At 37.3% G+C, this 24,307-nt stretch overlaps 1 protein-coding gene and 1 long non-coding RNA gene across 4 annotated transcripts in view; one reads left to right on the forward strand and one right to left on the reverse strand.

The window, feature by feature from the left end:
• NME7 (NME/NM23 family member 7) overlaps nucleotides 1-24,307 on the forward strand; it is a 248,043-nt gene that overhangs the window by 146,297 nt on the left and 77,439 nt on the right. The window lies entirely within an intron of this gene.
• On the reverse strand, nucleotides 22,144-22,932 carry LOC123333704. The gene is made up of 3 exons (XR_006551174.2): nucleotides 22,798-22,932; nucleotides 22,494-22,565; nucleotides 22,144-22,323 (listed from the first exon to the last, which is right to left on the reverse strand). It is a non-coding gene; the product is annotated as an uncharacterized LOC123333704 (long non-coding RNA).

Raw genomic sequence — 24,307 nt, forward strand, 5'->3', positions numbered from 1 at the left:
ATGTGCAACCATTTCCACAGTCTATTTTGAACATTTAGAATATCACCTCAAAAGTAAACCCCATACCTTATGCTATTCCCTTCCTATGCCTCAGTCCTGAGCAACCACTGATCTTCTCCTCCCCTCTGTAGATTGGCCTGCTCTGGACGTTCACGTGAAGTGAACCATGCAATACGTAGTCTATTGTGACTGTCTTCTTTCCTAAGCACAGTGTTTCCAAGGTTCATCCCTGTTGTACCATGTATTCGGAACTTTCTTTTTATGGCTGAATAATATTCATTTAAAATCTATACCACATTACTTTATCCATTCATCACTTGATGAACATTTGGGTTCTTTCGTTTCCCTGGTCATTATGAATAACGCTACTGTAAACACTCCATACAAATTTATGTGAGGACATGTGTTCTCAGTTCTCTTGGGTATATGCCTGGGATGAGTACTGCTGGGTCATACAGTAACTCTGTATTTGAAGATCTGCCAGACTGTTTTAAATTCTTTTTGCCACATCCAAGGTCATGAAGGTTTTACCCCTATGTTGTCTTCTAAAATTTTTACAGTTATGTAAAGTTTAAAAATAAAATAAAAAAAAATAAAATTTTTACAGTTTTAGTTTTTCCTCTTAGGTCTTTGTTTTTATAAGTAGTTAAAAATATGTATTTGGTGTGACGGTAAGGATCAAACTTCATTCTTTTGTATGTGGCTATTTAGTTCTCTTAGCCTCATTTGTTGAAAAGACTGTTGTTTCCGCATTGAATGGTTTTGGCATCTGTGTTGGAAATCAGATGACAGTAGATGTATGGGTTTATTGCCAGGCTCTCCCATTGATCTGTAGTGTCTGTCCTTCTGCCAGACATACATTTGATTTGATTTTGAAACATTTTATGGTTTTTCTGTCTTTTCTTTCTTTTAAAGAATGAATGACATTCTTTAAAAGAAAAGAATGTTTTAAAGAATGTTGACATCCAGGAAGGTGTATGTAAGATTTGTTTGTTTTGTAAAATTTTTGAAAATAAGCAATTTTATCATCATAATGATGGAGTTAACCAGACATGAAAAGTAAGGATTCATTCAGAATTACATCCTTAAATATAAATAAGAATATAATTCCAAGTCTTGCATAAACCTGGAATTTTTCTGAATATTAACCATAGCTTATATTTTGAGAATATCTTTTTCCAAAGTTCTTTTTCAGTTTTTAAAGCAATTAAATATACATTACTTCACTTGGTCCTAAAAATAATTTGGTGAGATATAGGTACTGTTATTTACTGATGTTACTGTCTTTCCCTTTTTATCTGTGAGGAAACTGCATGGAAAATGCAGTGACCTGTCCAGGTCACTCACTCGGTTTAAGCCATTTCTATACTCTGACCTCTTCGCCAGGCTGCTCTGTATTGTTAGATTAGGGACCAGAATTGTATTATATTAAAATTACTTTTGTAAAGTAAGAGGCTGCATCCTGAGATCTTGACTCTCCAGTTCTTGTTCCGTTTGTTAGTTGTTCATTTGTGTCCAACTCTTTGAGACTCCATGGGGTGTAGCCCACCAGGCTCCTCCGTCCATGGGATTTTCCAGACAGGAATACTGGAGTGAGTTGCCATTTCCTTCTCCAGGGGAATCTTCCTGACCTAGGGAAGTAGTTCTTGCACTACTCTAGCAAATAACTTGCCGCATACAGATGTGCTCAGTCATGAGTAGAAAATGATAAAACCACCATTTATTTATGTCAGAAGCTGGGCAGCTCCCTTGATAAGTGATTTGCTCCCATTCACAAGCCTCTGCAGTGTTTTATTATATGTCACACACCTTCAGTATTTTAAGTACTTGAAACCACATATGTCTAATCTCTGAATTCCAGGACTTCTATTAATTATGGAGGTATCTTAATGATTTCCTAAATGGTGGTTCCTTTCTAAAAACAATTCTTAATTACTTCCTTTCATTCATTCAGCCACACACCAAGAACTTCTTACATGTCAGGCAATACTAGGCCAAGGGATACTGCAGTGAAAAAAAAAATACAAAAATCCCTGTCTTTTTTTTTTTTTAAAAAACAATGTTGGCATTTATTATAATGATATTTCTAATTCAGAGACAAAGTGGACAATTACTACATTATAAATTGCCAGTAAATTGTGGGATCAATAATCAGGATGTTACCTATTGTGGATAACTTATTTTAAAGGACAGATGGCTCTTCATTTTAAGGAAAAAAAGGAAAATGGCTATACAAAATATGAAAACCAATATTTCTAAATTTTAAATTTCTGTCATGCAGTTGTAATCTAGAATGCTCAAAAGTTAAATTGAGAAAAGATACAACTTATATATTGTTTCTAAATCCTTTTAGATATTTTATGTTTTCCCAAATTCTTTGATTAATTCAAGAAATATGACATGAAGGTTATCGTGACATCTTTCTGCTCTTCATTCCTGGAGAATATTCCCATGGGAAATGAAACTTTCATTCAGTTCAGTTCAGTTGCTCAGTCATGTCCGACTCTTTGCGACCTCATGGACTGCAGCACCCCAGGCTTCCCTGTCCATCAGCAGCTCCCAGAAATTGCTCAAACTCGTGTCCATCGAGTCAGTGATGCCATCCAACCATGTCATCCTCTGTCGTCCCCTTCTCCTTCTGCCTTCGATCTTTCCCAGCATCAGGGTCCTTTCCAATGAGTCAGTTCTTCACATCAGGTGGCCAAGGTATTGTAGTTTCAGCTTCAGCATCAGTCCTTCCAATGAATATACAGGACTGATTTCCTTTAGGATGGACTAGTTTGAGCCCCTTTAGTCCAAGGGACTCTCAAGAGTCTTCTTCAGCACCACTCAGACATTATTTGTGTTATGTTTCATGGAAGGAAACATTGATTTCTATTTTATTTCCCAATTTTTTTAATCATGGGAAAATAGATATAACAAAATTTACTATCGTAACTGTTTTTAAGTGTATAGTGCTGAGGCATTAAATGCAGTGATGTTGTTGTGCAGCCATTACAATCATCCATCTCCAGAACTCTTTCATCTCAAAAGCACAACTTAAACAGTCACTCTCCATCCCCTCCTCCCCTGCTGCTGCTGCTGCTAAGTTACTTCAGTCATGCGACCCCATAGATGATAGCCCACCAGGCTCCTCTGTCCCTGGGATTCTCCAGGCAAGAATATTGGAGTGGGTTGCCATTTCCTTCTCCAATGCATGAAAGTGGAAAGTGAAAGTGAAGTCGCTCAGTCGTGTCCGACTCTTAGCAGCCCCACGGACTGTAGCCTACAAGACCCCTCCGTCCACGGGATTCTCCAGGCAGGAGTACTGGAGTGGGGTGCCATCCCCTTCTCCACCTCCTCCCCTGAGCCCCTAGTAACTACTACTCTGCTTTCCAACTCTATGAATTTGACTAGTCTAGGTATCTCTCATAAGTGGAAGCATACAGTATTACAGTATTTGTCTTTTTGTGACTGGCACATTTTACTTAGCAAAATGTCCTCAAGATTCATCTGTGTTACAGCATATGTCAGTATTTCCTTCCTTTTAAAGGCTGAAGACATACCATATAGCACATTTTGCTTATCCACTCATCTAAAAATCCCTGTCTTTGCAGAGTTTTTGTTCTAATGGCAAAACAGGCAAGGGAAAATAGGTAAAATAAGACCACAGGGAGATGGGGAGTGCCTTAAGGACAGCCTCTGAAGACTGATAATGAGCATGGCCTTAATCAGTACTTTTGCTGTGAGGTCAAAAGAAATGGCTGTGTTTTACTTATCTTTTTAATTAATTGCTTTAATTAAAGTATAGTTAATTTATAATATTAGTTTCATATAATAACATAGTGATTGAGTATGTATATAGTTGTACTCCATTTAAGTTATTATAAAATATTGACTATATTCCCTGTGCTAATGTCTTTGTATCCTATTTACTTTATATATAGTCATTCATATCTCTTAACTCCCTACCTCTGTGTTGCCCCTTCCTGCTTTCCTCTTTTCACGGTAGCCACTAGTTTGTTCTCTGTATCTGTGAATCTCTTTCTGTTTTGGTATATTCATTTATTTGTTTTATTTTTTATATTCCACATATAAATAAAAGCATATAGTAGTTGTCTTTCTTTCTCTGATTTACCTCACTAAGTGTAATACCCTCCAGGTCCATCCATGTTGTTGCAAATGGCAACATTTCATTCTTTTTATGGTTAATATTCTATTGTGTGTGTGTGTGTACACGTCTTTATCCATTCATCTGTTGATAAACACTTAGGTTGCTACTGTATCTTGACTATTATAAATAATGCTGCTATGAACATTACAGTGCATATATCTTTTTGAATTAGTGTTTTCATTTTCTTCAGATTGGTAAAATAGATTTTCTATTATTCTTTCATATTAAGAATAGTATGAAAATGGAATACAGTTGTTAGAATATTTCAAGGTAAGATTCTTACAGCAAACATAGCTTATTTAAGCTTTTGGATAACAATAACAAAGTGCCATCCATGTATCAAACATCAAAACTTTACTTGGAGGAATCCAAATTGGTTCTTCCTTACATCAGTTATTTGTGCTGAGTAGCGCTTGTACTTGAATGTCTCACATAAAAGAGGTCAATTGCTTATTCTACCCTATTTTGTTTTACCTTTTTCTGTAATAAGTTTTAGGTTCTAAACATACTATATCATTTATTGAGCACATTTTTTTTTCCCCCAGTGGCATATAAAGTCTAGGAAGGAAGGAATTTTTTGTATTATTTTCTCACCAGTATATCAGGAAGAGTGTCTGGCACATAGAAGGTACTCATTGTACTTTTTTCCCCTAAAAGACGAATGTTAGTGGAGGATAAAATATTAGTACATTTCATTTTCTATTGCCTAAACATGTATTTCATGAACTATTTTTTGTGGCTACTATATCTAGTCTTTGACCCAGAAGCTTTATGTTTACTTGCTTTATGCTCAATGTCTTTAACAGTAGATTTTCTGGTGCCCATTTTATAGATGAAGAATAAAATCAAGGCTCAGAGAGACTTATTTACAAACTTTAAAAAATATCTTTTAATTTTTTTCCCCTGAAAGGACATTTTCCTATCAAAGACGAAGTCTGGATTTGAACTCTTTTTTTGCCTGGTTCCATCTTGAAATTTTTTTAGTGATTGAAAAAATCTCAGTAACATTTTTTTCTCCAAATTATAATTGCATAAAATGCAAGAAACATTTTGAAGGTCCACAAAGCACCTAAGAATATAATTCTCTTGCTGAGTCAGTCTCTAACCTCTTCAGTATGGTTTCTGTCTGTGGCAATATTAACAACAGATATTTTGAAGGCGAGAGTGATGTCTTTCTAGACATCAGTCTCAAAATTAGCTTTCTGATACTGTAGTTCATTTCAGTAACCCATCATGAAACTGTCACTCATAAAATTTTAGCTGTTTTGAAGATGCTTGTCTATGTGTCCTTTTGGGTTTGGTACTTTTCCTGACTCTTCTAGCATTTTGAATTTTGTCTTCCCTGGGAGGTTTTTGGCTTTCCTTGCTCCTCTGGCCCTAGCATCTTCTATCATGGCAAAGTACTGTGTCCACCCCTCTTCTCCCACCCCCAGCTTCTCATCCCTTGCCTTTTATTCCATAGGTGCCATCTTGGTCCCCACAGGGATTGGGGAAATTTGGTAGCTATATTTTTTCTTTCATAATGGACCATTACGCCTTGCTTTTTTCTTTTTTGTTTCTTTCTTTCCTTCTTTATTTTCTTTCTTTCCTTCCCTTTCTTTTTCCTTCCCTTTCATTTTCCCTTCTCTTTTCCTTTCTGTAATTTTAACATTTAACTGGTTTTCATTTCCCCTTCCCCATATCAGTACCTTTTTCCAGTACGTTTTACTGAATGATCCTCACAAGAAATTTTCCCTTTTAGTCTCATTTCTCTCATTGATTTTCCTTTTTTATTTAAAAAAAAATTCCTCCCTAATGGTCCTTTAGTCTCCCTTTGGCTGCTTTAACTGTTTTCCACCAGATAATACTGTTCCCATTAAGATCTCTTAGCTTAACATTTACCTCTTTTTTTTTCTTTCCATTTTTTTTTTTAAATTCATACAGGAGATCACTTGTTTCACATGTCTTCAAAAATAACCATATTGCAATCAGACATGTCCCCATCACAGTCAGAGGGCGGGGCTCGAGTTTCCCCAAAGCAGTGCACGCTGGGCCGTGCGTCACGGCTGCCAGCTGGAGCTGGTAGTGTTCTAAAATCCCAGGAGGCCACAGCAATGTGTGCCAGGTCTTATCACCCTCATGCACATGTGCTGCCTGTTAGTTTCAAATGTCACCTGCTAGTGGTATTACTTAAAGACAGTAGTCTTTGTGCTGAGATGGAAGGAAAATATTTTTAAACCTTCTAAAGTCCCTGGGAAATTACCATTTGGGGACATGTAATAGCCTGCCACCTTGCAAAGTTCTCAATAGGTAAAAGCCACTGACACCAGCCCCAAGCTCGAGCCCAGGTTCAGTTACATTTGGCATGAATAGTACTGAGCCATGGTGTTCTCAGGATGTTGTTAGTAAAGCATTTTATTTATATCTGTGTGAGACAGTCCTCCCACTTGTATGGCCAAAGAAAGGGACTTCAGGGATCCTTAAAAGAAGCACACAGACAACCTTTGTATCGTGATTTTTGATTGGTGACACTGGAGAGCAAAACAATAGTCATTGCTCCTCCGTAGTTAAGTATAGCCAGAATCTTTTTGAAAGCAATTAAAATATAATGAAAATGTTAGCTCACAGTAAATTTAGGAATTCACTATGTGTATCATAAAAGGATTCTGTAGTTTGTAATAGAATCTTTTCAGTAGGGCATTAGAATCTTTTCAGAAAGACCTTCCCCTACATTTTAAGTAAAACTCAAATACAAGACATTTAATGTAAAAAGTAAAATATAAATGGATTAAAAAAAAAAAACTTGTTCTCACTCAGAGAAGGTTAGTTTTACATTTCAGAATGAATCAATGTGATCTCTCAGGATTCCTCACTCTGTTATCTTCTGAAGCTTTGCTACCTTGTTAGTATGCTGTTTTCTAGTTGCTATAAGTTGTTCAGACTTAATAGTTTCTGTCTTTGCAGGACATTTGGTCCTGTCCAAAATATCCATAAGACATTTGATCCATGCCAAAAGGTCCTTGCTATTTTTCCTGTGCAAAACCATTTGGCATGAACCAAATATGCATTCTGAGTAGAACCAAATTTCCAGAACCTTTTGATATGGGCCAAATGCCTAATGAAGTAAATATCTTACAGACATTTTGGACAAGACCCAGGGGCTGCTAACCATTTCTCTCCTGATCTTACTCAGTCCTCAGTCAGAGCTCTAGTTATGTCACAGTTACAAAACTGCTAGAGAGGTAATTTATCCAAGTTGGGTTGCATATACCATATTCATTTTTCCCTTCTTTTCTAGGTACTGTTTTTCCTTTAAGACACTACAAAGTGCCCCAACCTTGAGTTACATTTGCTTTCTTTTGAACTCCTGTGTTACTCATTGTCTACACAATGAATGATACAGGCATTTTACAGGAGTTTTTTTTTTTTTTTTTTTTCCTAATTTCTCTTATCAATAGGAATGGACTTTAGCTTGCTCATTTTAATAAATAAATATCACACTGGTTGAGATTATATGTGTATACTTTCTACTTCTGGCTTCACTTGACTTAGGCTTGCTTAAGAGCAAGGGCCATCCTAACACATGTCCAATCATCTGAGTTATCCAGTCTTTTTCTAACTTTTGCTCTTACTTGGGACCTTTAGCTTTGAGGAGCAGATACAGTTTTCCTGATAGACTCAAATCCTGTGGGTATCACAGTTCAGGGTCAAGAATTATGCATAAACTTACTCTCAATTTATAAAAAAATTTTCTTCCCTTTTCTGATGGAATTCAAAAGTGGACCATTAAGAATTATCAGCAAGCGATGACTGGGTCCTGAGGCTGTAATTGAAATAGAGAAACTCATGTTCATTACCACAGAGTCCATTGTTTATTTCCCTTGTTTCCCCAAATAGAGAACACAGTAATCTAGCAGATTATGTGCACTTCAAACTTTGATTGCCAGTATTAAAGTATCCAAATAGGACTCATTATTCAGATTATTTTGGTAGAAATAGTTAACTTGCATCCTTCCTGTGAAATGTCAGTGCCAGATGTTATTTGGTGTGAGTGACCTATAATTTTCATGGCCTATAATTTTTTGTATGGCCTCTCTCCCCACGTCCCAAATCTACTTCAGTATAAGTCCTCAAAAGTGAAATCAGGCACAGTAAAACTGAAGACATTTCTGTTCTGCAACTAGTGAATCAATCACTTTTTGATGTAATTTTTATCATTTTTTCCTGAATTTCTAAAGTAGTTCATGTTTATTACCCCTACCCCCCAAAGAAATCAAAGTAAGGAAAATTATATAAAAGAACCACGAGCCAACTTACAAAAATTTAAAAATTGCTATTGTTGCAGTCCTTTAATGGACCGGAATCTGGTGGTCCGGAGTAGACGATAAGAAAGTGAAAGAGAGAATGAAGCTAATGTTCTCTGGTTTATGCAGAGAACCAGTAAAACCCTAGAACAGGGCTTGCACCATTCACGAAGGCACAGGCGCCCTCTCGAGGATGTCTTGAAAGCCCGGGCAGGAGAATGAGCTTGGCAGGTTTCCATACTCCAGAGAATTAGCCGGAGGGAGGGATAGAGAGAAGGGGAGAGAGAGAGAGAGAAAGACACTGGGACCCAAGCCTCTGGTGGAGCAAGGGTGCTTTAATGATCTTTCTGTGAGTATATATAGGCTGTTGTACAAGGAATTTCTTTCAACAATGATAAAGATCAGAAAACCAAAGGTACAGCAACCGTTGTCAAGGGAACAAGGGATTAACAATAGTCATAAGGTCAGGAGACAACCCATATCTCAAGAAAGAGGATCAAGACTAAGCAGTATTGTCGTAAGGAGAATGTTTCCTGAAGGAAATTCATGCATGTGTTTCATCCTGTGACCTCAGTCCTGGGAGCGGCATGCTGTTCCACTCGTTCCTGTTGCCAGGAACTGATAAGGAACAGAGGATTTATGAGAAACAACACGTAGGAATCCTCCTGTTAAATGTTCCCTGTCAGCTTTTCTACTTTTCAGAAATAAATGCCTTTTGGTCTCAAACCATATTTATGTATATTCAGTTCAGTTGCATAGTCATGTCTGACTCTTTGTGACCCCATGGGCTGCAGCACCCCAGGCTTCCCTGTCCATCACCAACTGCCGGAGCTTACTCAAGCTCATGTCCATCGAGTCAGTGATGCCATCCAACCATCTCATTCTCTGTTTTCCCCCTCTCCTCCTGCCTTCAATCTTTTCCAGCATCAGGGTCTTTCCAGTGAACCAGTTCTTCATGTCAGGTGCCCAAAGTATTGGAGTTTCAGCTTTAGCATCAGTCCTTCCAGTGAATAATTCAGGACTGATTTCCTTCTGGATTGACTGGTTGGATCTCCTTGCAGTCCAAGGGACTCTCAAGGATCTTCTCCAACACCACAGTTCAAAAGCATCAATTCTTCGGCACTCAGCTTCCTTTATAGTCCAACTCTCACATCCATACATGACTACTGAAAAAAACCATAGCTTTGGCTAGATAGACTTCGTCGGCAAAATAATGTCTCTGCTCTTTAATATGCTGTCTAGGTTGGTCATAGCCTTTCTTCCCAGGAGTAAGCTTCTTTTAATTTCATGTCTGCAGCCTTGGTCATAGCCTTTCATCCCAGGAGTAAGCTTCTTTTAATGTCATGTCTGCAGTCACCATCTGCAGGGGATTTTGGAGTTCCCCAAAATAAAGTCTCTCACTGTTTCCATTGTTTCCCCATCTATTTGCCATGAAGTGATGGGACCAGATGCCATGATGTTAGTTTTCTGAATGTTGAGTTTTAAGCCAACTTTTTCACTCTCCTCTTTCACTTTCATCAAGAGGCTCTTTAGGTCTTCTCTTTCTATCGTAAGGGTGGTGTCATCTGTGTATCTGAGGTTATTGATATTTCTTCCAGCAGTCTTGATTCCAGCTTGTGCTTCAGCCAGCCTGGCATTTTGCATGATGTATTCTGCATATAAGTTAAATAAGCAGGCTGATGATATAACACCTTGACATATGCTTTTCCTGATTTGGAAACAGTCTGTTGTTCCATGTCCAGTTCTAACTGTTGCTTCTTGACCTGCATACAGATTTCTCAGGAGGCAGGTAAGGTGGTCTGGTATTCCTATCTTTTGAAGAAATTTCCAGAGTTTCTTGTGATCCACACAGCCATAGACTTTGCATAGTCAATAAAGCAGAAGTAGATGTTTTTCTGGAACTCTCTTGCTTTTTCTTTGATCCAAGATATGTTGGCAGTTTGATCTCTGGTTCCTCTGACTTTTCTGAATCCAGCTTGAACATCTGGAATTTCTGAATCCAGCTTGAACATCTGGAACAACTGTATTCACAGTTCACGTACTGCTGAAGCCTGGCTTGGAGAATTTTGAGCATTACTTTGCTAGCATGTGAGATGAGTACAATTATGCAGTAGTTTGAACATTCTTTGACATTGCCTTTCTTTGGGATTGGGATTAAACTGCCCTTTTCCAGTCCTGTGGCCACTGCTGAGTTTTCCAACTTTGCTGGCATATTGAGTGTAGCACTTTCACAGCATCATCTTTCAGGATTTGAAATAGCTCAACTGGAATTTCATCACCTCCACTAGCTTTGTTCATAGTGATGCTTCCTAAGGCCCATTTGACTTCACATTCCAGGATATCTGGCTCTAGGTGAGTGATCACACCATCGTGGTTATCTGGGTCATGAAGATCTTTTTTGTATAGTTCTTCTGTGTTTTCTTGCCACCGCTTCTTAATATCTTCTGCTTCTGTTAAGTCCATACCATTTCTGTCCTTTATTTAGCCCATCTTTGCATGAAATGTTCCCTTGGTATCTCTAATTTTCTTGAAGAAATCTCTAGTCTTTCCCATTCTATTGTTTTCCTCTTTTTCTTTGCATTGATCACCGAGGAAGGCTTTCTTATATTTCCTTGCTATTCTTTGGAACTCTGCATTCAAATGGGTATATCTTTCCTTTTCTCCTTTATCTTTTACTTCTCTTCTTTTCTCAGCATATTATTATAAAAGTAAAATTAAGGTCATGCAGTATTTACAATTTTTTAGCTTCCTTATTTAATTAAAAATATGTTGTTATCTCTTCTAATGTCATTAAGTCACTTCCTTAACCTGATTATTAAGAATTGCATAGTATTCCAGCATATGTATTAGTTAATTCTTCTACTGTTGATTTATTTTTATGTCAAGAACACTGCAGGGATCAGATTTATAAATAAATACTTTCACAGGTTTTTATTATTTTCTAATTTTATTATTTTATTTTAATATTTTATTTATTATTTTTATTATTACCTTTGAATAAATTCCTATAGGTGAAATTACTGGGTCAGAGGACAAAAGGTATTCATTTATAATTTGTTTTGTCCTTTCTAAAGCCACAGTGGTAGCATAATAGACTATGACTTAAATGATTACATGGTTTCCTTTGTATTTTCTTTGAATAGCAGGATTTTTTTTGGTTCATAAAGTGCATCAATATATATGAGAGTTATGTACTATTCAGAATACTAATTAACCCGAGGAGATAGCAAACAGTAGGCATTACAGGCATTACAGTGAACGACATTCATCAACTTGACTTACCAGTGTTCACTGTCTAGTTTTGTTACAGTCTTGTCACATTTGAGAGATTGAGACTGTATATATACTATTTGTTGCCTTTCACAACCAGCTTTTTATCATATTTTAAAAGCAGAATCAAATATTTGTAAATGTATTTTGAAAATAGCTGAACTGCATGCGCTGATGTATCACAGCATTCATGTAAATATGGGACTCCTTTTGATATAGATTGTTAAATAAATAGAGCCAATGATCATGCAAGTACTTTATGAGTTTAGTTTTATAAAAGCAAATAAATCTTTCAGAAAGTAAGATATTTAGCACTGAATAGAAGTTTTGTGATTTTAAAATATTCATTGTTTGAGCGCCTGCAACAAGAATGTCTGCACTTACATATCAATATAATACTTGTAATTGTATATAAGCAGATATTTTATTATAGGCTAACTTTATATATCCTTTAAAAAGCTTACAACATTGCCATTAATACATTAATTTATTTATTTAAATTTCCTTTTTTCCAGTTATTATTTAAGGTAGGTTAGAAACAACACTATGCAAGATGGTAAGACAAATTAAAATGAGTGAGGAAATGAGAAAACATGCCATTTTCTCATGCATGGTAAAATGCATGCCATGAAATCCTGTACTTTTACACAAAGGCCACAATGTGTGTGTTAATTTTTAGACTTCCGCACTATCAAGCTATATGACTGGCAGTGTCCATGGGATAAACAAACTTGTTTTCTCAAAATCCTAACTTTTCCTGATACCTAAGAGGAAATTCTTTCATGGATCCTGGAAGAAGGCCCTATGTGATCTAGCACTCACTGTCTTCAATGGGCGCAGGTTTCATAGGCTGTTCTTTATAAGAAGCTGGTGGTATCACCCAGTGGGCAACAACTGTATGAGAAATCAGCATGATCTCTAGTCCGAAACTTCACCGAGGCAGTGCAGTTCAGTCACAGAGCTTTAAAAGGAAGGGTTTGTTGTTTCTGTTTCCTTGAAGCAATCTCTATACATTTTCTTTATTAAATCAATATTTGGTAATATTGAGTGGCACAAAGATCAAGGTTAAAGTCCCTGGAAAATCTCTGGAATGTGGTTATTCTGTGTCCCCGGGCAAGTACAGAGGGGTGTGCTTTTCCTCTTAGCCAAGCCAGGTGCACTACTTGCGGAGATTAAGGAGAATAACATGGACATTCACTTGAATGGAGGGAAAGCCATAATGAGGCAGGCCTGGGCCGTATCCACAGGCAGGGCCTGGATTCATTTCAGTTCCAGTCATGTGTTGCATGGGAATTATTGGAAGAATCAAGTTACCAAAGCCCTATAGTATGAAGCATGACTATATAGTGTTAGTCTGAAATATTTTTTTTTAAAACAGGTGTGATCAAATACTTATCCTTGCCTGAGATAAAAACATACACATTCAAACAAAACAAAACAAAAACTCTCAATAAAGTACCCATAGAACAGTTGTCCTTGAATCTTGTTTTATTCTAATATACTCTTCAAAGAGAACTTGTTACAAAATGCTCCTTTAGGTATTTGAATGAATTCACTCACCAAATAGGATGTGGCATCAATAAAAATTTTGAAATAAGTAAGAAATATATTTACACATATCCAAACTCACAGAGCAATATAGTATTCAGATCCCCATCCTGTGGGTTCTCAGGAAACTTCTTCAAAAAAAGATGCAAAATGATATCTGGACCCTGGGGTCCAGTCTGTGGTGCCATTTTGTTATTTGTACAAGTCCTCCCAGTTTCACTTTGCACCTGGTGCAAAGTGTTGGTGTTTAAACTGTTGCCTAAAAGCAATAGTGGACTTGGTCATGACTCTTTTCTCATGCAGTAGAAATATTCTAATTTTATTGAGATGCTCCAGTGTAAATTCTGGTTGGCTTCCCATCTATATTGCCCAGACTTCATCTTCACACCTTTGGAAATTCAGTTTGTTGGTGCATTTTTATTTTTACACATTTTTAGGAATATGTTTATTTTGTGAAAAGTGAAGTGAAAGTGAAAGTCGCTCAGTCATGTCTGAATCTTTGCAATCCCATGGACTATACAGTCCATGAAATTCTCCGGGCCAGAATACTGAAGTGGGTAGCCTTTCCCATCTCCAGGGAATCATCCAAACCCAGGGATCAAACCCAGGTCTCCCTCATTGCAGGCAGATTCTTTACCAGCTGAGCCACAAAGAGAAACCCATTTTTTAATATTTTTAAAATTTATTTTATAAATCATGGTATATGATTTTTGAACACTTAATTAAAGGAAATTGTTATGGCAAATATGTATATCCTATTTTATATCCTGGGTCCATGCACAAATATTTGTGTCTCTTTCATTACCTTTTTCACTTCTAAATATTTTCTAAACATACATCATGTAGATTATATGAAGTGATGAAACTAAAAGTCTACCTCAGGGCAGAGTGAAAGCAACCTGAATTACCATTCCTTAGAACTTACTTTGGATGAAGTAGGGGCTATCAAAGGTGTCTGAGTCAGGGGAAAATCTGTCATACTGTGAGGGCTTTTATAGTGGTGTGTTTGAGTCATTTGCTCCAGCTTGCAAAGATCCAGTTGTTAGCATCACTTCCCAACTCCCTGTTCTCTCCTGGTGGGAATATTTACAACATGAAAATGCACTAACAATACAGATCAGTTTGTTGTTATTGTTGTGTGTTTTTTGAGAGCTGGTTGTTAAACAATTCTTAGCACATCACTACTTGTTTATTACCTGCCTGACTTCTTTTAAAACTGTGACCTCTTAGAATAAAAAGGTCTTCAGTTCAGTTCAGTCACTAAGACATGTCTGACTCTTTGCAACCCCATGGACTGCAGCACGCCAGACCTCCCTGTCCATCGCCAACTCCCAGAGTTTACTCAAATTCATGTCCATTGAGTCAGTGATGCCATCCAACCACCTCATCCTCTGTCGTCCCTTTCTCCTCCTGTCTTCAATCTTTCCCAGCATCAGGGTCTTTTCAAATGAGTCAGCTCTTCACATCAAGTGGCCAAAGTATTGGATTTTCAGCTTTAGCATCAGTCCTTCCAATGAATATTCAGGACTGCTTTCCTTTAGGATTGACTCATTGGATCTCCTTGCAGTCCAAGGGACTCTCAAGGGTGTTCTCCAACACCACAGTTCAAAAGCATCAATTCTTCAGCACTTAGCTTTCTTTATAGTCCAACTCTCACATCCACACATGACTACTGGAAAAACCATAGCTTTGACTAGATGGACCTTTATTTGCAAAGTAATGTCTCTGCTTTTTAATATGCTATCTCAGTTGGTCATAACGTCTCTTCCCAGGAGCAAGTGTCTTTTAATTTCATGTCTGCAGTCACCATCTGCAGTGATTTTGGAGTCCCCCCAAAATAAAATCTGTCACTATTTCCATTGTTTCCCCATCTATTTGCCATGAAGTGATGGGACTAGATGCCATGATCTTAATTTTCTGAATGTTGAGTTTTAAGCCAACTTTTTCAGTCTCCTCTTTCACTTTCATCAAGAGGCTCTTTAGGTCTTCTCTTTCTATCATAAGGGTGGTGTCATCTGTGTATCTGAGGTTATTGATATTTCTCCTGGCAATCTTGATTCTAGCTTGTGCTTCATCCAGCCCAGCATTTCTCATGATGTACTCTGCATATAAGTTAAATAAGCAGGGTGACAATATACAGTCTTGACGTCTCTATTTCCATACTTTAGCACCAGTACTTCACATATTACAGGTATAAATAATTGTTGAATAAATAAAGGGACAGATTAACAAATGAGATTAACAAATTAGGTAGTGACCAATGTTGTGGATAACATGAAATTGTTAGAAGTAGATCTGAATTATCTAGCATGAACTTTTGGGAAAATAGTGATGCCACTAGAAACCAAAGAGAAAGTGCATTGGCATCAAGGCAGGATGTGGGGGTTGGAGAAATAGTGGAAGATAATTGTTTTGGGACATGTGTTTGAGGTGTCAGCAGAAGATCAAGGTTGAAGATTACTAACATTTATTCCAATTACTATACAATGATAGAAATTATTTTTTTCTGTGGTTTTCTAAAATACTTAACTACATAGACTAAAGTTCAAGGTTAAAAAAAAGATTGCTTTATTCCAGCAGTATAAGAGAAAATAAAATTTCTATAATACATTCTGAACATTGCTTTGGCAGAGAAAAGAGAAGAGAATGAGGAAATTTTAAAAAGAGAGAAGTAAATTATGTATTTCAAGGTAATGTTTACAATAATCCTAGGAAGAGAAAATGAATTTGGGGGGAGGATAAAATTACCTTTTAGAATATAATGCCTAAAGAAAAAAATTTATTTTTTAAAAAGCTATTATAAAGACTAAAGATGAGAAAAAAAAGTATTTTTTTATAATAAAAGCCTTGGGTAGGGAAAACAAGATACCTTAGAGGGCAAGAATTTAAATCTGAATTATCTAGGTAAAAGGGTATTCTTATTTAGGAAATATTCCCATTAATACAATAATTCAGTATATTCTGTATACAAATGAGTGGTTTCTAAAAATATAACCAAAAAATAATAATGTTGATTTTGCAATTGTGGTAAACAGAGTTTATTCTTTCTGTTTTAAATGAGAATCTTGCCTCAAGATCATATTTTAAAATGTGAGTTATTGCATTATAGAGCAATAGAGGAGTATATATTTTAAAAATAGGTAAGAGAATTTAAGCAAATAAGATGAAAGATCATCTACTGTAGTAAGAACTCTAATGTTTAGAGTGAATTGGTCTTTTCTACACTGTATATATTCACCCTAAGATTCAATATTTCTTCAGGGAATTAGGCATGTCTTTATATCCCCACTGGAAAAGTCACTTATGATCTTGCACTTATAAATGCAATGCTCCTTTGGTGGACTGCTCCCATCTCATTTTGGATCCACTGCAAGATGTTTCATATCTGTGATAAAACAGGAATATTCTCTTCAATCAAAGTCACAGAGCAAGTATTTTGAGAGCTTTGGGGATCAGTACTTAGAGTTTTTGGATTCCATTCTCAGACATGTGTGCCCTAGTTTGAGAAAATCTGATATATAAAACTGTTGGTTCACAAAATAGATAAATTAAGTGATGATTACTTGGATTTCAAAAGGATTTGCTTCAGTGTTCCTTAAAATAGGCACTTCTGAAGAGGGTAATTTAGCCAAAGTGGGCTGGAATACTGATAACCTAGAGGCATAGTTTCACTGTCTGTCATTAACCAGGTTAATGAAGTGTATAAGTTTGGTCATGTTAGTCATTTCATTTATTTGTTCTCTCTTACATTAAATTATAATGACTGTTACTCAATGATTATTTTATGAACATTTCCTATGTGTTGGATATGGAAAGGTCATAGTCCTTGTCCTTACAGAGTTTACAGATTACAAAAGTAAAACAGATGTGTGAACAAATAAATGGAATACATTCTTGATGGTAGAGGCACGCTGGCTTATTAGGAAGTGTTCTAAACAAGTTCTAAACAGTGTTCTAAACAAGATGAGAGAGTGAACTATAGCAATTGGGGTAAACTGCGAATGTTAAGGAAAGTATGCGTTGTTAAAGAAATGAATCCGTGTCATTGACTGGATTGGATATGGGACCCAAGAGGAACAGAGAGAAGAGTCTGAGGATGACTCCCAAGTTTTGTTCTAGAACCTTGGTTGAGTGGTAGTGCTGTTCATGAAGAGAGGGAATTTAGGAGGAGGAGGATTTGGGATGGGAGGAGATACTGAGATTAGCTTTGGACAAATTGAACATGAGTCCTGTGGGATAACCAAGTGATGTTGGCTAGGGAGTTGTATATTCCAGTTTGGAATTTAGTAAAGAGGACTGGGCTAAATTTAGGGATTAAAGAGTCCTCTGAAGAGACATGATTAGTAATGAATGAGATCGCCCAGGGAGAGCCAACAGATAAGAGAACAAAGAGGGGCTCTGGGCAGGAGAAATGTGTAAACAAAGGGGGCTGAGGAGTCATAAGGAGAACCTGGACTGGGTGCCACGTGGACTAAGTAAAGGGAGAGCTTCAGGAATAAGGGAATGGAGAGAAGCCACAAATGGAGAGATTCTGTGACCAATTAGAAAATAACTGGTGTCCTTTGCCAAAGCAAAGACTATAAAGGGAATAGAGATTATTCAGTTCAGTTTAGTTGCTCAGTCATATCCGACTCTTTGCAACCCTGTGGACTGCAGCATGCCAGGCTTCCCTATCCATCACCAACTTCTGGAGCTTGCCCAAACTCATGTGCATTGAGTCAGTGATGCCATCCAACCATCTCATCCTCTGTCTTCCCCTTCTCCTGCTGCCCTCAATCTTTCCCAGCATCAGGGTCTTTTCAACTGAGTCAGGTCTTCGCATCAGGTGCCCAAAGTATTGGAGTTTCAGCTTCAGCATCAGTCCTTCCAGTGAATATTCAGGACTGATTTCCTTTAGGGTGGACTGGTTTGATCTTGCAGTCCAAGGGACTCCCAAGAGTCTTCTCCAACACCACAGTTCTAAAGCATCAATTTTTTGGCACTCAGCTTTCTTTATAGTCTGACTCGCATAGTCTTTATACTGGAAAAATCATAGCTTTGACTAGATGGACTTTTGTTGGCAAAGTAATGTCTCTGCTTTTTAATAGGCTGTCTAATTTGGTAATAGCTTTTCATCCAGAGATTATTAAGACTTCTTAAAAAGGAAGGGAAGAGATGGGAGAGTAATTAAAGTTGTTTATTTGTGTGTGTGTGATGGGAGAGACTTGAGCTTTTGTGTAGGAAGCAGGAAAGAGAAATGTTGAAAATATTAAATACAAGAGAAATAGAATTATAATGAAACAAATTTCCTAACTTAGAGTGGCCAAGAGATGGGAGGGCTAATTATTAAAAGGAAAAGACATACTTCTTCCTTTTACAGTAAATAAGAAAGGAGAGTATACAAATATAAGTAACTGGGTAGAGGAAATTTAAGGAGATGATTCTGGATAGTCTCAATTTTCTCTGTGAAGCAGGAAACAAAGTTGTCTGCTGAAAGAAAAGATGTAGCTAAGGATAGTGGCATGAGGATAATGGTGTACATTTGTAATGTCAGTTGTAGAAGAAAAGTGGGCGACAGACATGATAGATAGATAAATAGATAAGATGAGATAAGATAATATTATAGCCTAGGATGGAAGTATGAGAAGCATGGCTAGATTGCCCTAGAGGTTTTGGTCCACTGTAAAGTCTCCTTTAGGTAAGAAGCATTGATACTATAGATATTAGCAGTTTTGGCTCAGCTTTTAAGTAGAATGTTGCCAAGAAGTACACTGGGTCAAAGAACAGAGCTACCAGTCTCTAGGTCTACGTTATCCACGTGGTGGCCACTATGCCCTTGTAGCACTCAAGCACTTAAAGGATGACTGGTTCAAATTGATATGTGTTGTACATATGAGGTACACCCAGGACTTTGAATATTTAGTATGAAATAATAATGTAAAATAGATCATTTTTATATTAATTATTCACTGGAATTATATTTTGGATATATAGTGTTAAATAAAATGTATTCAGTTCGGTTCAGTCACTCATTCGTGTCCAACTCTTTTCAACCCCATGGACTGCAGCATACCAGACCTCCCTGTCTATCACCAACTCCCAGAGTTTACTCAAACTCATGTCCATTGAGTTGGTGATGCCATCCAACCATCTCATCTTCTGTCGTCCCCTTCTCCTCCTGCCTTCAATCTTTCCCAGCATCAGGGTCTTTTCCAGTGAGTCAGTTCTTCACATCAGGTGCCCAAAGTATTGGATTTTCAGCTTCAGCATCAGTCCTTCCAATGAATATTCAGGACTGATTTCCTTTAGGATTGACTGGTTGGATCTCCTTGCAGTCCAAAGGACTCTCCAGAGCCTTCTCCAACACTACAGTTCAAAAGCATCAATTTTTCAGCGCTCAGATTTCTTTATTATTAAAATTAACTTCTCTTGTTTTACTTTTTAATGTGGCTCATGTTATTATATCTATTAGACTGTGCCACTCTTGGTAACTGCGGGAGGCATTTAGATGATTTTTAAGTGCTAACCTCAGTATGGAATCTTAGCTGCTCATAGTGACTTTAAAGGGAATTATAGTGGACCTGGGGCAGTTAGGAAATTAAAGTTTTGATAAGAGTTTTCCCAAAGTGGTTGGATCTTTGAATACACTCTTTCTTTAGCGCTGGATGGGAAGTCTAAGATGGTCCATTAAACCAAATTATCCATATCTACAAAAGGTGAAAACTATTTGCATTGTCAATACAGTAGGAGGTTGTGAGATTCATATAAAATACTACCTGCTTTTTAAAATGAAAAGACTATGTGAGTGCCGCATGGATAGTTATAACTTCAAGAGTTTATTTTTAAAAATAAGAATATGAGTTTATCTACTCCTGTGTGCCTACAATTTGGTCAGACAGTATTAGACATTTTATGGGCATTATCTCATTTAATTCAACCTAGCATTGCTGAACCTAAGCCTTTAATAAACTCTCTGTCCTACTTTATAAACTGAAGTGTACCCATACTAGCACTTTTCTCACTTTGCTGCTATATAAGAGATTTCAGCAAGAAGACTGATTATTTCAGGTGACTTTTGAGAGAGTAATTTCAAGAGAGTGGTGGTGAAAGCCAGATGGCAAGAACGTACTTACTAAGTGGTTTGGTCGCTAAGTCTTGTCGGACTTTTGCAACCCCATGGACTGTAGCCCACCAGACTCCTCTGTCCATGGGGTTTCTCAGGCAAGAATACTGGAGTGGGTTGCCATTTCCTTCTCCAGCGGATCTTCCTGACCCAGGGATCAAACCTGCGTCTCCTGAATTGCCAGGTAATTCTTCACCACCGGCCACCTGGGAAGCCCTACTTACTAAGTAGCAGCAGAGATTGTCCTTTTGTGTAGAGATGAGGAAGAGAGGTGGAACATCAAAGTATCATTGAAAGTTCAGAGCAGGAAACAGACCAGCCAAGGTATTCTCTAAAAAGGGATTTGATACAGGGAAAAAGTAGACGTTTACAAGCATTAGAAGGGCTGCAGAACCTGATATCAGGGGCTGCCATTGGAGCCGTTGAGTATAAGGGCATTCCTGCATCTAGAAGCAGAAGTGGCTGCTGCCGCCTCCACTGCCGCCACCACCACTGACTCTCATTTCTAGGAATCTGGTCACTCAGACAGTGAGTCTGGCCACCACAAATGCCTCCAAACATGCATTTCTTCCACCACTGGCTTTGTCTGCCAGTGACATTATCAGTGGAAGATGGGCTCTGCTCAGTTTTGCCTTCTAGATCTCACTAGCATGACATAAGTTGCACCATGAAGGTAGTTTTTAGATTTCTGACTTTAACTTAGAAGGGGGATAGAATGAGGAGTTGAAAGAGCCACTCTGTAGAATCCACCACGACTGATTTACATTGCTTTTTCTGAACTATTTGTAAAGAACATAAGAAGAGGGAGAAGAATTTCTGAGCCAGAATATGCAAAGGAAATAGTATGTGTTTTCATGCTTGAAGTAGGGAAGAGCTTGGTGGCTTTGAAAAATTGGAAGAGGTTAATGTGACGAGACTATTTCAGGTGAGGGTAGAGAGGTAAGCAGATATTCGATCATGCAGGACTGTATAGCTTATGTTAAAATTTGTGGATTTTTCTCTTAAGAAAAGCATCAGAGGATGTGAAGCAGGAAAATGGTATAACTTGAGTTATGTTTTATAAAGCCCACTCTGACTATTTTGTGGCGAATATATTTATCAAGAGCAGTGGATGAACCAAGAAGAAATCAATAGTCTAGAAATCAGTGAGAATATGGTGGCAGAGTGAAGATAGAAAGTAGACTGCTAAGGGCCACATTTCAGCATTTGTAATGGCAGAATGTGGCAGTGACTCAGTTGTCAGAGATGCCAGAATGGGGCTTAGCTGTTTCATTACTTTATTCCTTCATTACTTTATTTATATAGCTCCATTACTGTATCGAGCGGTAAGTCTCTTTAGGAGAGAAGTTTGAGCAGCAGTTATTTTATCAGGGTGTAGCAGACTGTGCACAACACTTTTTTTTCCATGGGGGAGAGATTGAGAATGCCCCTCAAGTTTCTCAGTAGTGATGTGTCTATACAGGCTTACTTTGTTTTATTGTTCCACTTAATTAGGCTTCAGTAATACCATGGGGTCTTTTGTTTGTGTGTTTGTTTTTAACAAATGGAAGGTTTGTAGCAACCCTGCCACAAGCAAGTCTGTCAACACTATATTTCCAATAGTGCTCACTCACTTCATGTCTGTGTCATATTTTGGCAGATCTCGCAATATTTTGTACTTTTTCATTATTGTTTATATTTGTCGTAGTGATCTGTGACCAATGATCTTCGATGCTGCTATTACTGAAGGCTCAGGTGGTGGTTAGCATTTTTTAACTAATAATAACTAAGTTGGTTCTGTTGTGTCCAATTCTTTGTGACCCTATGGACTGTAGCCCTCCAGGTTCCTCTGTCCATGCGGATTCTTCAGACAAGAATACTGGAATGGGTTGCCATGCCCTCCTCCAGGGTAACTTCCCAATCTGGGGATAAGACCCGTGTCTCACGTCTCCTGCACTGGCAGGTGGGTTCTTTACCGCTAGTGCTACCTGGGAAAGCCAAGCATTTTTTAGCAATAGGTTATTTTTTAAGTTAAGGTATGTTCATTTCTTTAGACATAATGCTACTGCACACTTAATAGACTAAAGTGTATTGTAAACATAACATATGCACCGGGAAACCAAAAAACTTGTGTGACTCACTTTATTGCAGTACTCACTTTGTTGCAGTGGTCTGGAATCAGATCCATAGTGTCTGCCAGGTAAAGCCTGTACTTCAAAGGTTAAATCTCCTATAATGTAATTTTTGGGAAAAACAGAAAAGAAATAGAAAAATATTTACTGAAAAGGAGTTTGTTTCCTCTATATTAATGTTTATGTTCTCAGACTTTACTTACAACAAGTCCTTGTGCGTTTTGCTGAAATACAAAGCAAGTCACATAAAAGCAAGCAAAAAGATTTGCCCAACAATTTTAAAAAAGCAGAACCAGGAGAACCAAATCATTTTACATATAGAAATAATACCTGTGTCAAATGAGACCTTATGTCAGCCAGTGCCTACCATTGACTGAGTAGCAAAAGCTCAGTTGGAGGCAGTGATTACTATGACCTGTGGTCTGATGGAGCCTAGTGGAGAAGACAGGATTGAATTGTCTAAATGGTTCACCTGAAATTACACTTAATGATGACCCTCTTCAGGTTCTATAAATTTACATTACAGCTAATTTCTATTTAATTAAAAGGGAGCTGTGAAGCTTGTCAGAGGTAATGATTCCTCTTATATAAATAATTCATGTGGTCTCTAGAGCTAATGAGAGTATTTACTGTAAATTCTCCAATGGCTCATTCAATGAGACTAATATATAAGTAGATGTGTTTAGTTTTGCAATTATTTTTTCTAGAAGGATCCTTAGACTTACAGAAAGTAACTTTTGGATCTCTTCTCTGATTTCCTTTCCTATTTCTGATTCCTTTTGATTAACTTGTTTTTTTTTTTGTTTGATTAACTTGTTTTAGTTGTGAATTAGCCTGGTATTGCTCATCTCCCAGGAATGTGAACCTGTAACTGCATTAGTTAATACAAAGTTGCATGGAAATGGGAAAAATGGTTGGTGGTTAAGGTTTGGTAAGATATATTTGGAGTATCAGAGGAGTCAAGAAGAGGGCTTAGCATGTACTTTTTAATATTATAGGACTTTGCCGAAGAGCACCAGTAATGGCTAGAAACTTGAGTGTTTGCTGTTTTAATTATAGTGGTTGTTTCATTGGCCTTTGATATTAAATTCTGTTACCCTTGTTGTCTATAAATGATGGCAGTGGTTGTAACATTTCTTTAGTGGTTGTAACATTTCTTTTGTTTCACAACTCTTTTAGGATTGCTAAGATTGGAGCCATGCTAGTTCCTCTGTTAAGATTTATCCTCTTATCTATATCACTACTAACATGGTTATCCTGTAGGTTAAGGATAACCTATAGATTAAGATTATCCAATAGATTAAGCCAAGAATTTTTTTCCTTTTACTTAGAATTTTCCCCTAATTAGGCTAATGACCAGCTGTGATTATGCACCATGTGTCACTCATTTTATGACTGTATTCTAGCTGCTGCTGCTGCTGCTAAGTCGTTTCAGTCGTGTCTGACTCTCTGCAACCCCATAAACGGCAGCCCACCAGGCTCCTCTGTCCACAGGATTCTCTAGGCAAGAATACAGAGTGGGTTGCCATTTCCTTCTCCAGACTGTATTCTAAAGTTGGTCACAAAGTTGTCATTCTTAAAACTTCCATAATCAGTGAATTTTACAAATCTCTTCCAGATTTAATTCATTTCTTAAGTGGAAGGTGATTTTTGTTCTTGTATATCTCTTCTGTATCAGGGAGAACTGAAACAGATTAGCTTTCTAGGGAAGCAGTTTGTTTTCTTTGTCCACACATATTTTGTCAGTCCGATAGACCTATTATTCAATAGACAATAATATTCTTTATAATACACACAGTAATAGAATAATTATATAAACTTTCTCTTCTTTGTTTTCAGT

This window comes from Bubalus bubalis, chromosome 5 (assembly GCF_019923935.1).
Source record: "Bubalus bubalis isolate 160015118507 breed Murrah chromosome 5, NDDB_SH_1, whole genome shotgun sequence".
Classification (NCBI taxonomy): Eukaryota; Metazoa; Chordata; class Mammalia; order Artiodactyla; family Bovidae; genus Bubalus; species Bubalus bubalis.